Raw genomic sequence first — 12,421 nt, 5'->3', positions numbered from 1 at the left:
AAGCGACTTAGCAGTAGCAGCAGTATAACTGCTAATTTGTTTTATTTACAGTACATTTTAATTAGAGACTGGAATAACATTTTATGTGTTAATTTTTAAAAATAAATTATTGCTACTCACTAGGTTTTCAATGAGAGACTGGTGAAAATCTGGTTTTAAATAGGGAGACTTCAACTACTTTATCTTGTCGGAGGACATTACAGTAGGACTATTAAAGAGAAAGAAGTACTAGCTTATAGTCTTATTTCATAATGGAAGGAAGAGCTTGAAAACAAAAATGAGTGGAAACAGCACGTACAGGGGAACTGTTTACTTGATCTAACATGATCTAACAACAATTTACCAGCAGAGAACATACAAATCATTAAATCCCAACTTTTCCAAAATACAAAAATTTAAGTAGAAAAAAAGTAGATAATTGAATGTTAATGCTAATTAGAGGTAGTAGAAATTTGAGGCAGAGTACATCGTTTCCAAAATCGAAATTCATATAGCCTCTAAATCCTAAATACAAATACTCCAATTTATTAAAGACCTGACACAATCATTTCTACTGTTAATCTTAGTTTTAAAATATGAAACAAATATTCCAAGTAAAGTAAATGTAGAAATTTCTGGATTACATATCTAATAGATAATATAGTGCCCCAAATATGAAATAAACATTCTAATAAGATGTTTTAAAAAGAACTTCTAGAAAATACAATCAAATCTGCAGAAGGTATTATGTGCCTTAAAAACATATGCACAAAAGCACCTGAAAGCTCCGTCCTTACTGACAATTAAAAAACAAGCACTTATGTTCTAAATTACCACAATATTATATTTTAGTTAAAAACCTAATGGCGGCAGCATCCTCTCAGAATAAGATTAAACATGTCTTGGGGAAGCAGCATACACAGCACTGTAAATCTGGACTATTCTTAGATTATTTTACAAAGATTAGGATTCAATTATCGATGGTCTTAATTCTGTTTGATCTGCAGAAAGGCATCTCTATTTTTTAAACATACTTTACAATGATGTTCCTGCAGTTTTGAGAACAGTGTTTTTAGTAGATTCTTCAAGTCAGTGTAATCAATTTAATTACAAAATATAATTGTTATTATATTTGTCTTTCAGGGCACATAACCATACAGGGATGACTTTCTAAGAAGCTTCTCACCTTCACAGTTTTGGTACAAAAGACCAAAGATATAGGCTTTAAGATAATGCCCAGAAAGACTACGGACAGTGGTTATAAATTTCTTCAGATAGGACAAAAAATGTGCTCAGTGGAACAATTTTTGTTCTGATTTCAAATATATACATTAAGTGTATCTACTGTTACTGTCTCCAAATTTTAAAATTCCTTAGCAATTGTTACTTTCACACAATAATAGGTATTAGTCAATAGCCTGAGGTCCATCAGGAGTAATTCCTTTTACTCCATCATATTCACAGTAGTTTTGCTCTTGGCCTGGCCAGTTTTAAAACTCTTCATTAAGCAAAGGCAAAGATAATTTTACACGATCTAAGGGCACAAAAACAGTCCCCATCTCTTCCGCTCTCTCCCTCCTTCTAGCGTCAGTTGAACCAGTGAACACAGAACCCCCCACCCCGCAACCCACATACACACACTCTCGGTACTGGTCCCCAGGGCATCAATTAAAAAAAAAAAAAAAAAGCAAAGGCTATACTCCTACAGATTCTCTGCAGTCTACCCAGGAAGGTTTTTTTTTAAAAAAAAAAATGAGGGAAAATAGTAGAATCAATCTGCACCCGCACCTCAGCCCCGCCCCATCGGTAAAAAGTGGGGGGTGGCGGCAGTGTGAAGGGGCAGAAAGGACAGAAAAGGCCAAGACTTCCAACTCCCAGGTTCTCCATTCCATTTGTTCCATCAGCTTCCACCGCAGCCAGAGACCCTGACCCTATTTCCAACCGCGCCTCCAGATTCTCCCCACGCCACCATCATATACAGTGCCCAACCACTGAGTGCAGAGACCAGAGCCGGCCCTCTTCCTGTTCCATTCCAGAACTGAAGGGGGGTTTCCCTGCGCCTTCTGCGACTCCGACATGTGCCCCCGGGACCTCTGAACAGACCAGAGAAGGGGAAGGTACATCGGGGGAGGGGTCTAAGAGAAGCCGTTATTCCTTTTTCCTCCACGTTAGGAAAGCGCGCGAGCGGGGAGGGGCCGGAACAACAAATGCCAGTTACCTAACGGTCCGGCCTGGCCAGTCCAGCTCCTGAAGCCGACGCCGCGCGGGCCGCAGAGGCGGCAGCACAGCAACAGCCGCCCCAAGGGCTAGGCACAGAGGCAGGAGAGCCTGAGGTGATGGGAAGCGGGGGGTGGGGACTATGGTGAGCGACGTCGCCATGTTAGTGCCTTCTTTCTCCGTATCCCTACAGTCTCCAATCCTGCGGCCCTCTCCTCATCACTACTCACCTTTCCAGCTCACTAGTTCATGCTCCTTTCGGTCGTTGGGACGACCCAAGCTCCGCGGTGTTTACAAACTACCCCTAGAGGAAAGGGCTGAACCGCACTTTAAAGGCCACGGGCTCCCACAGGCTTCCGTCCTCTCTCGCGAGATCGGACTGACAACCCTTCTCTCCGCCCCACTCCCGGCATCCCTCCTTTCTTCTCGCGCCCCTCCCCTACACGCACACGCCCCTTCTAGCCTTACTTCAGACCGAGCGCCTCCGGGTCAGGCTTAAGGAAGGGGGTGGGACTTCAGGAGGGCAGGGAAAGCGGGGCGGGAACCAAGGGATACTCGGGCGCTGATTATTGGATAAGGAACTCGAAGGGCGGGAAGCAGGTATAGAGGGGGCGGGACCAGAGAGTCAAAAGAGCTGTGTCTCTGTAACCCGCGAGCAACTGAAGGCTGTGATTGGCAGACGTCTGGGAGGCGGGTGCGAGTGTGGGGCGCTGGAGCAGGTGGATGTTGAGGTCGCGTGAGGTTGATGGTGTGCAGGAAGGAAAGGTGAACTCTGGGAAGACTGCGAGCGGCGGGAGAGAAAGCGGGAGTCCTCTGAGCCCAGCTCCGGAAACCTGATATTTCCGTTGCTGTCACTTCCCGGTCCTAGGTAGAAAGGAGAGTAAAGCGTAGGGAGGCGCTCATCAAAACCCACCTTCCGGCTACAACTGAACCCTGAGGCGGAGAGCTTCGGTTTAGAAGAAGCGGAGTGTGCTGGAAATAAACTCTCGAGCCCCCAACACGTCTGAAATGGGAAAGCAAGATGTCAGTTCTGAAAATAAACGAGAAAGCCTTTACTATGGATGGCATTTTTTCGAATTGTACTAAGCTGTAGCTGAAACTGATTCCTCCGGCTCTTAGCGCCCTGTACACGATGTTTGCATATAATTATGTTCAAAGTTACTTACCAAAAGGAAATACAGTGCTTTGCACTATATCTCCCTAACCTAAAATAGTAACAGGGACTTGTTTATAAGAGAAAGTCTTCCATATTATGGTGTATCCTATTTTATCAATTTTCCTTTACTAAGTAGTTGTAGACAAAAATACATCAATTTTAGAAGAGATAATTTCAAACCTTTAAAACATCAACAACTCCGTGTTAAAACTTGAGAGAAAACCAAAGGACAGTAATATGTCATAGAAATACTGCTCTTTCCACATTACTCTCCTACTGCTTCACAGGTCGATGCAATACCAAGAAAATATCTGTCAATCTTTGAAGGTACCTGTTTAAAAAGTGGGGGGGGGGGTCATGTGATTAACATGAAGGACAAAAGATCATATTTATTGCCCCGCAGTTGACACAGATACACTCCTACAAACAGAAGTAGAAATCTGTGATTCTTTTTACAACTTAAATGTTTCAAATGTTAACTGTAGGGATACTGGTTGTTCAATAAATACACACTGGCACCGTTGAAAAGTATGATAGAGACCCTGCGAAAATCTGCATTAGTTTTTTAAAAGCACATTTTTTCCATTGCCTTCTTTTCCATTTATTAAGTGATGATTTCTAGTCTGTAGCAAAATTATGAATTGAGTTTACATATGAACATATTTGTTCGACAATAAAGACTGCCTGCTAATGCAGGAGACATAAGAGACATGGATTCAATCCCTGGGTTGGGAAGATCCCCTGGAGAAGAGAATAGCAACCCACTTTAATATTCTTGCTTGGAGAATCCCATGGACAGAGGAGCCTGGCGAGGTTTAGTCCATGGGGTCCCAAAGAGTCAGAAACAACTGAGCAACTAACACTTTCACTTTCATGAGCATAAACTGTACTCTCGAACATCTCCAAACTCAAGTGAAACGGAAACTGTTGGAAGATTGTGGGGCATGTATTTGACAGTTAACCTTCAGTTCTATAATGGTATCTGGCATTTAGCAGGTTTCCGGCCTGTATGCCTTTATGTGAGCCAACAAACCCCTTTTTTAAAACTAATTTCATTACTCAAGAGACCTGAAAGAAGCCAAATTATTGACAGTTTATGTCTCAAGTTAAAATGAAAGTACCATCCCTATATGTTAGTAACACTGTAGTACTGTTAGTGTAGTGTAACATTGATTATTAAAACCTCAGGAGCTCAGTGATTAGATCTGATAGAGTACATGAAGAACTATGGATGGAGGTTCATACATTGTACAGGAGGCAGTGATCAAAACCATCCCCAAGAAAAAGAAGTGCAAAAAGGCAAAATGGTTGTCTGAGGCCTTGCAAATAGTTGAGAAAAGAAAGAAGTGAAAGGCAAAGGAAAAAAAGATATACCCATCTGAATGCAGAGTTCCAAAGAATAGCAAAGGGAGATAATAAAGCCTTACTAAGTGAAAAGAAATAGAGGAAAACAATAGAATGGGAAAAACTAGAAATCTCTTCAAGAAAATCAGAAATACCGAGGGAACATTTCATGCAAAGATGGGCACAATAAGGAACATAAACAGTAACAGACCTAACAGAAGCAGAAGATATTAAGAGGTGTCAGGAATACACAGAACTAAAACAAGATCTTAATGACCCGGATAACCACAATGGTGTGTGTGATCAGTCACCTAGACCCAGACATCCTGGAGTGTGAAGTCAAGTGGGCCTTAGGACGCATCACTATGAACAAAGCTAGTGGAGGTGATGGAATTTCAGCTGAGCTATTTCAAATCCTAAATCGACTGAGTGGATCACAGCAAACTATAGAAAATTCTTAAAGAGAATACCAGACCACCTTGCCTGCCTCCTGAGAAACCTATGCAGGTCAAGAAGCACAGTCAGAATGGACATAGAACAATGGACTGGTTCAAAATTGGGAAAGGAGTACAAGGCTGTGTACTGTCACCCTGTTTACTGTATACTGTCACATGTCACTCATTTTAAGTGAGTTATAAATGTTACAGCATTTCAAATGAGATAAATTTTAAAAAATATTTTCTACTCAATTATGTCAAAATTTGAAATTCTTTTCTCCAGTTTTGGTTCATTTTCAACTGGCAGTTGCTTTGGTTTTAAATTTCTCCTCTTCATCCCTCCTCCTCCAGGACTTTGCCAAGTTGATAATTATCTACATAATGGGTTAAAACATATTTTTTAAAAAGTCTTTGGGAGTCCTTTTAGACAAGAGAAGAATCATTAGTAATATAGATGGTACCCTGATCTGTTGTGAGGATACATTTTGCTAATTTTCTAAAGACAAAATATATCAAAACTGAAAAAACATAAAGGAGGTCAGAGGAGGACTTCCCTGGCTGTCCAGTGGTTAAGACTCCATGCTTCTAATGCAGGGAATTGGGGTTCAGTTCCTGGTTGGGGAACTAAGATCCCACATGCCACGCAGCCAAAAAATTAAAAACTTTTTTAAAAATGAAGGTCAGAGGGAAAAATGGGTGGAATGAATGCAAATGTGTTGTATGTACATGTAGCAGTTTAGCATAGCAAAGTAGCTCACTTTATCTACATCTAGTTCCACAACAGTTCCTTCACTACAGCTTTTCTGCAACGGAGAAAACATTCAATGTGGACAAAATGCAGTCAATATTTTCAGTTCTGATCCTGTGAACCTGTAAGCTCACTATTTATGCACAGTCTCATAAAATTTTTCTCACTTTCTTGTTTCTCAATATCCCCAAGAGCTCTAAAGTTCTCTGCAAGTTTTTTTTTTTTTTTTTACAAGGGCAGGAAACTTGTGGACTGCTGCTTTGCCTGTCTTATTGTTCCACATATGTATCTATGTAACTTACTCCTAGGAAAATTAGTGAGGACCTGGTGAACCACCTTTAAGAAACTAGCATGACTTCTGAATAAAACTGGTATTCATTCGATACAAGGAGAGACTATTTGAAGAAAACTCCTTTCTGTTGAAAAGTGTCCATTACTAAATAAACACAAGAAACAATGGTGGCCTCTAAATGCTCTCAAAACTTTCCCAATGCCACAGAATGTTATGTTTCCATCTTATTTAGAAGTATTTATGTGATTATTAATCCATAAATCTGTTATTTCTCATAAGAATGCTACTAAAACCCTACTGTATATACAGATAGATAAATATCTATCTATAAAGAGAGTAAAATGGGAAGATTTAATTTGTAAGATGTAGTTTCTGTTTGTGACTAAACAAACCATAGCATAGTCCAGGGCATCCCTTATGTCTGCCTTGGACTAGGGGAAAGAGTCTCTACATTTTCACAGGTTCCTCAAGGTACAACTCAGTACAGTGGTTTAGATTTTGCCTGTGGAATTAGGAAGGGTGTGTTTATGTGTGTCTGTGTGGAGTGAAGCAGACGTAATTACCCACCTACCTGATATCTGAAAGATGAGGACTGCATAGCCTAAGACACTTTAGTTGATTTTTGGGGTAGCTTCTATCTCATGGCAGATTCTCTCTCTTGTACACTGCCAAAGTTTTCTTGTACACTGACAACCATGACCTATGATATAGTTATCTCTCAGCACCTGTTCTCACTATGGAAATTTCCATTCTGAACATTTCAAGTGCAAGGAAGACCACTACACACCTCCCACCCCCAATCTTTGGTTCTCAAAAGAATTTATCATTGTGTGTGGCATTGTGGAGCTGTGTTTATCTTCAAATTACACCAATTAGCTTATGCCAGCTTCAGTGACACCAGCCTAAAGAGAGAGAATGGAATTTAAGGCCTCATTTTCATCCTTCATCTCAATGCCTTCTCTTATCTCTCTCATTTCACTCCCTACAAAGAGGGTTTGTCATCATTATGGTCGCTTTCCACACACTATTAAATTACCAGTAAAAGTAGATAGAACTACTCCCAGAATAAAGACTTGTATCTGTCCTTTGTGTCTACCTTTCCTGGCTCCCCATATCTACTCTAGTTATCAACCTGAGGCCCAAATAAGACCAAAACCATGAGTTCCTTATTTGTCAGAAACCAAGGTAGGTCTAGTCATATGGACTCTCCTGGGCCCTAGCTGATACCTACCTCTTTCCAGTTACCTTCTTACCTTGGACACAGTCTCTCAGGTTAACTGTCAACCAAATGCTTTGTCTATTTTTCATCAAGTGTCAATATTTATGGAGCATAACACATCCTCGATATGTCAGGCACTGTTCCTGGCCCTAAGACCACAACAATAAACAAGACAAAGTCCTCTAAGCAGATCTTCATGGTGGGAGGAGAGGCAACACAGTACATATATAAATAGTAAGATAACTCAGTTGTAAGTGCTATGGAGAAAATAAAGCAGGAGTGTGATAACATGCAATATTATAGGCTTACTCATTTTATACAACTTTACAGGACTTGAGAACTACAGATGGTTTAGACCTCTCTAGAGAAGTAGATAAATGCTTTGAACTGTCCTTTAGATACAAAAAGTCTTGAGGGAATAATACAGAGCTGTCCAGCATCCAAGAGACTCAGCCAACCTATGCAGCTATTTGAGGAAGCAAACCCTGTGACTTTTCTATAAGAGGAGCTGCTGCTGCTAAGTCGCTTCAGTCGTGTCCGACTCTGTGCGACCCCCATAGACAGCAGCCCACCAGGCTCCGCCATCCCTAGGATTCTCCAGGCAAGAACACTGGAGTGGGTTGCCATTTCCTTCTCCAGTGCATGAAAGGGAAAAGTGAAAGTGAAGTCGCTCAGTCATGTCCAACTCTTAGCGACCCCATGGACTGTAGCCTACCAGGCTCCTCTGTCCATGGGGTTTTCCAGCCAAGAATGCTGGAGTGGGGTGCCATTGCCTTCTCCATAAGAGGAGCAGATCCTGGAATTTCCATGGCTGGGAATTGCTGACAAAATGCTTTTTGTTCAAAAGCAGCCACTGACAACAGCCATGAGTCCTTTTAGGAGTCTCTACCAGGATCTGCTGCAGGATGATAGCTCATGCTAATAGGCAGAACAATCAGGAGCTCTTGGATTTATGAGTCCCTGTTGATCTTGGTCAGTTCTTCCCTTCATTATTGTTGATAAAGAAGCTCTAAATTAGAAAACATCTAAGAGACAGATTACTTACATCATTGGGAGAAAGAAGTATAGATTCTTGCCAAGAACCTATGCCAATTTTTTGAGATTATAAAGAGATTGATAGCCAAAAGGATATGACCTAGGGAGTAAGGTTACCCTCAATTTACAAAATTGACATTTCTATAGATTTTTGAGATGTGTATTGAAACCTGTTTTCTCTCTGACAAATTAGACCAGTGGTTCTCAACTTTCTGACTTTGGGACCCTGTACCTCATAACAACACATTAACATAAGTAACATTTTGGGGAAAAATAATTATATTTTCCAGAACAAAAGGAATAAAATTGTTTCCATTTTCGCAAATTATTATGTCATGCTTAAGAGAAGATAGTTGCATTATTGTATCTTCTTCTGCACTTGATTTGCAGTTGAAGTATATGATGAAAATCTAGCCTCATGGAGTTATGTAAATGGAAGAGAGGACCTCATGAACTCCCTGAAGGGCTCTTGGGGCCCTCAGCATTCTCAGACCACTACTTTAAGAATCACTGGATTAGTGATACATTGTAATAGGAAGGAGAAAACAAGTCTCCCAATGAGTGAGTTGACAGCTTTTTGAAAGATAAAGGAGTCTGAGTCGTGGGCATGCTGGCAATTGTAGTATTCTGGTAGTGCTTTTTTGAGAAGCACTGTAAGCTTTGAGTTTAATGTATTAATATATACAGATCATCTGGGTTCCTTGTTAAAATTCAGATTCTGACTCAAAAGATCTGCTGTGAGGCTCCAGAACCTATAGTTCTAACAAGCTCCCAGATGATACTAATGGTGCTGATCCATGGACATCACTTTGAGTAGCAATGTTCAAGTAAATTATGATATACACATAACCAGAAAATCTATATGACTATGCACAAGTGACCTTCTGTGTGTGAGGGAAGTGTAGGATGGAGACAGGTGGAGGAAAGAGAGAAGTATAAATAAACTCATGCTCTATACTTAAAAAAAAACTATTAAGATGCTATTGTTTCTTATAAGTCCTATTCAGTTCAGTCACTCAATCACGTCCGACTGCGATCCCATGGACTGCAGCATGCCAGAACTCCCTGTCCATCACCAACTCTTAGAGCCTCCTCACACTCATGTCCATCGCGTCAGTGATGCCATCCAACCATCTCATCCTCTGTCGTCCCCTTCTCCTCCCGCCTTCAATCTTTTCCAGCATCAGAATCTTTTCCAATGAGTTGATTCTTCACATCAGGTGGCCAAAGTATTGGAGTTTCAGCTTCAGCATCAGTCCTTCCAATGAATAAATCCTATACTATGACAGATTTTCACTACTACTTGTTAACTATCAAAGCAAGCTAAGGCATAATGTTGCTATGTTTGTTGAGGCAGAGGAGAATGGTATTAGATCTGAAAAAAAAAAAATTTGCCCCTAATAAATAATTGGGCAAGTAGTGATAGACTGTCTCTTAAGTTCATAGTATTATCAATACCATTAAATTGTGAAGTTTATATATTCTCAGAAGGTAGAGAAATTCAGCAACTCATTCATTATTTCATGTGTAGAAACCACATTTTTAAAAGGTTTTACAGGATAGTACTGCAATAAAAGAAACTTTTTTTATCATGCAAACAAAACCATATTAGCTAAAATGATCAAACAGAATTTTAAACTTACAGTAGAAGCATGAGATAGTTTGATTCTTAAATGTTATTTCCCATTTCTCTACAATTCTTCCTTAAGCTTAACTTCAATAACATTAATTTCTACCCAACTTGAGCCATTCAGCAACTTAACCACAAAATTTCATCATTCCTTGGACCTACCTTCCTTCTAAGATCTTGAACACTGAAATTTAAAGAACTTGTCTAAACATTTTTTGGCACTTACTGAAAGGATCTTCAACCTTATTGAAATCTCTAGGCCCTTAATCCCTCCCTTTCAAAAGTGTTTGATAAAATATACATAAAATTTACCATCGTAACCATTTTAAGTACATATTTCAGTCATTAAATACACTCATAGTATTGTGCAAGCATCACCATCATCCATCTCCATAACTCTTTTCATCTGGTAAAATTACAACTCTACACCCATTAATATATAGCCCCCCTACCCCATTTCCCCCACCTCAGCCCCTAGCAACCACAATTCTTTTTGTCTCCATGATTTTGACTAATCTATTTTTTTTTTTGAGGAACACCATACTATTTTCTACAGCAGCCATACCATTTTACATTTCTACTTACTGTGCATAAGGATTCCATTGTCTCTATATTCATGTCAACTTGTTATTTTTTGATATAGCTATTCTAGTGGGCTATTTGCATTTCCCTAATGATTAGTGATGTTGAGCATCTTTTCGTGTCCTTGTTAGCCTTTTGAGTATCTTCTTTGGAGCAATATCTATTCAAGTCCTTTGAATCATTCTTAAATTGTTTTGTTGTTGAGTTTTAGGAGTACTCTATATGGAACTTAATTTCTTATAAGATATATGATTTACAAATATTTTCTCCCATTGTTTTTTTTATTGAACACATTAAAAAATTTTCATGATGTCCAACTTTTCTATTTTTTCTTTTGTTGCTTGTACCTGTGGTGTCATATCCAAGAAATCATTGCCACATCCAACTGTCCTGCAAACTTTGCCCTGTTTTCTTCCAAGAGTTTTATAGTTTTAAGTCTTATGTTTAAATCTTTAATCCAATTTGAGTTAATTTTTGTAGATTGTTAATAAGGTTTCAACTTTTTTCTTGTGCATGTGGATATCCAGTTTTCCCAATATCATTTGCTGAAGACTGTCCTCTCTCCATTTAACAGTTTAGCATTTTTGTAAAAAGTTATTTTACAAAAAAATTTACTCACCCATAAAAATGAATGAAATATTGCCTTTTATAGCAACATGAATGGACCTAGAGGATATTATATGTGGTGAAGTCAGAGAAAGACAAATACTACATGATACCACTTATACGTAGAATTCAAAAAATGTACAAATGAATTTACATACAAAACAGGAACAGACACACAGAAAACAAACATATGGTTACCAAAAGGGAGAGAGGAGGGACAAATTAGTAGGAGTATGGAATTAACTACTATACATAAAACAGATGAGCAACAAGGACTTACTGTTAGCACATGGAATTATATTCAATACCTTGTGGTAACTCTGATGGAATATAATCTGAAAAAATATTTGAATCACTTTGCCATACATCTGAAACTAAGACTATATTGTAAATCAACTATACTATACTTAAAAAAAGTGTGAAGATTATTTGGCCATATATGCAAGGATTTATTTTGGGGCTATTACATTGGTCTATTATATCTATTTTTAAGCCAGTATCACAGTTTTGATTACTGTAGATTTTGAAAGTTTTGAAATCAGGGAATTCATCCTTTTTTTTAAACTTTCTCCACATTTTCCTTTAGTTCCTCAAGCATCTTTAAGATAGTTGTTTTAGTCTTTGTCTAGTAGATCTGCCATCAGGTCTTTATCAGGGAGATTCTGTTGATCTTTTTTTTTTTCTCTTTGAATGAGCCATACTTTCCTGTTCCTTTAAATATTTTGTGATTTTTTTTTTTTTTGGTTGAAAACTAGACATTTGAATTTAATAATGTGGGATCTGTGGAAATCAGATTATCTTCCTTCTGTAAGATTTAATTTTTTGATTGTTGCGGGCTTTTGTGCCAAGGATCAATCAGCCTGATGTGTAAACTTAAGGTATTCCCAGGTCTTTTTGAGTCCGTGGTCACTGTCCTTACTCCTGCTCTGCACTTTTTATTCACATACACTCCATATCATATACCATACATCTCCCCTTTTCAAGCCCACAAGTCTTTAAGAGTATGCTTCAATCTTGACCATTACTGGCTCCAGTCCATCCTCCACACTGTTCTTGTATTAAACTTTAGGCAGATCTAGACCTTTAATAGCTAGCTGTGGTCAAATGAATTACATCTGCCAGATTACATAATTTGGCCTCAGTTTACCTTTGTAGCCTTATCTTACACTATTTCCC

The 12,421-nt window shown here is 39.0% G+C and overlaps 1 protein-coding gene and 1 long non-coding RNA gene across 25 annotated transcripts in view; one reads left to right on the top strand and one right to left on the bottom strand.

Annotated features, from left to right (window-relative positions):
• The window catches only part of ATF2 (activating transcription factor 2), an 84,597-nt gene extending 82,096 nt beyond the window's left edge, over positions 1-2,501 (bottom strand). For 23 of the 24 annotated variants that reach the window (XR_014080862.1, XR_014080861.1, XR_014080864.1 and 20 more), the window contains exon 1: positions 2,427-2,501. The gene's annotated coding sequence lies outside the window, so the exon portion shown is untranslated. Of the gene's footprint in view, positions 1-2,197 lie in introns of all 24 variants that reach the window. The other variant, XM_081585383.1, reaches the window with a different exon arrangement.
• On the top strand, positions 1,931-3,256 carry LOC145543558 (uncharacterized). The gene is made up of 2 exons (XR_014080865.1): positions 1,931-2,312; positions 3,065-3,256. It is a non-coding gene; the product is annotated as an uncharacterized LOC145543558 (long non-coding RNA).
• Positions 3,257-12,421: the final 9,165 nt, after the last annotated feature.

The sequence above is a fragment of the Giraffa tippelskirchi genome, chromosome 3, assembly GCF_054371585.1.
Source record: "Giraffa tippelskirchi isolate mGirTip1 chromosome 3, T2T-mGirTip1v1.2.pri, whole genome shotgun sequence".
Classification (NCBI taxonomy): Eukaryota; Metazoa; Chordata; class Mammalia; order Artiodactyla; family Giraffidae; genus Giraffa; species Giraffa tippelskirchi.
The sequence above is the reverse complement of the archived record's forward strand: the minus strand, read 5'-3'. Positions and strand labels throughout refer to the sequence as shown.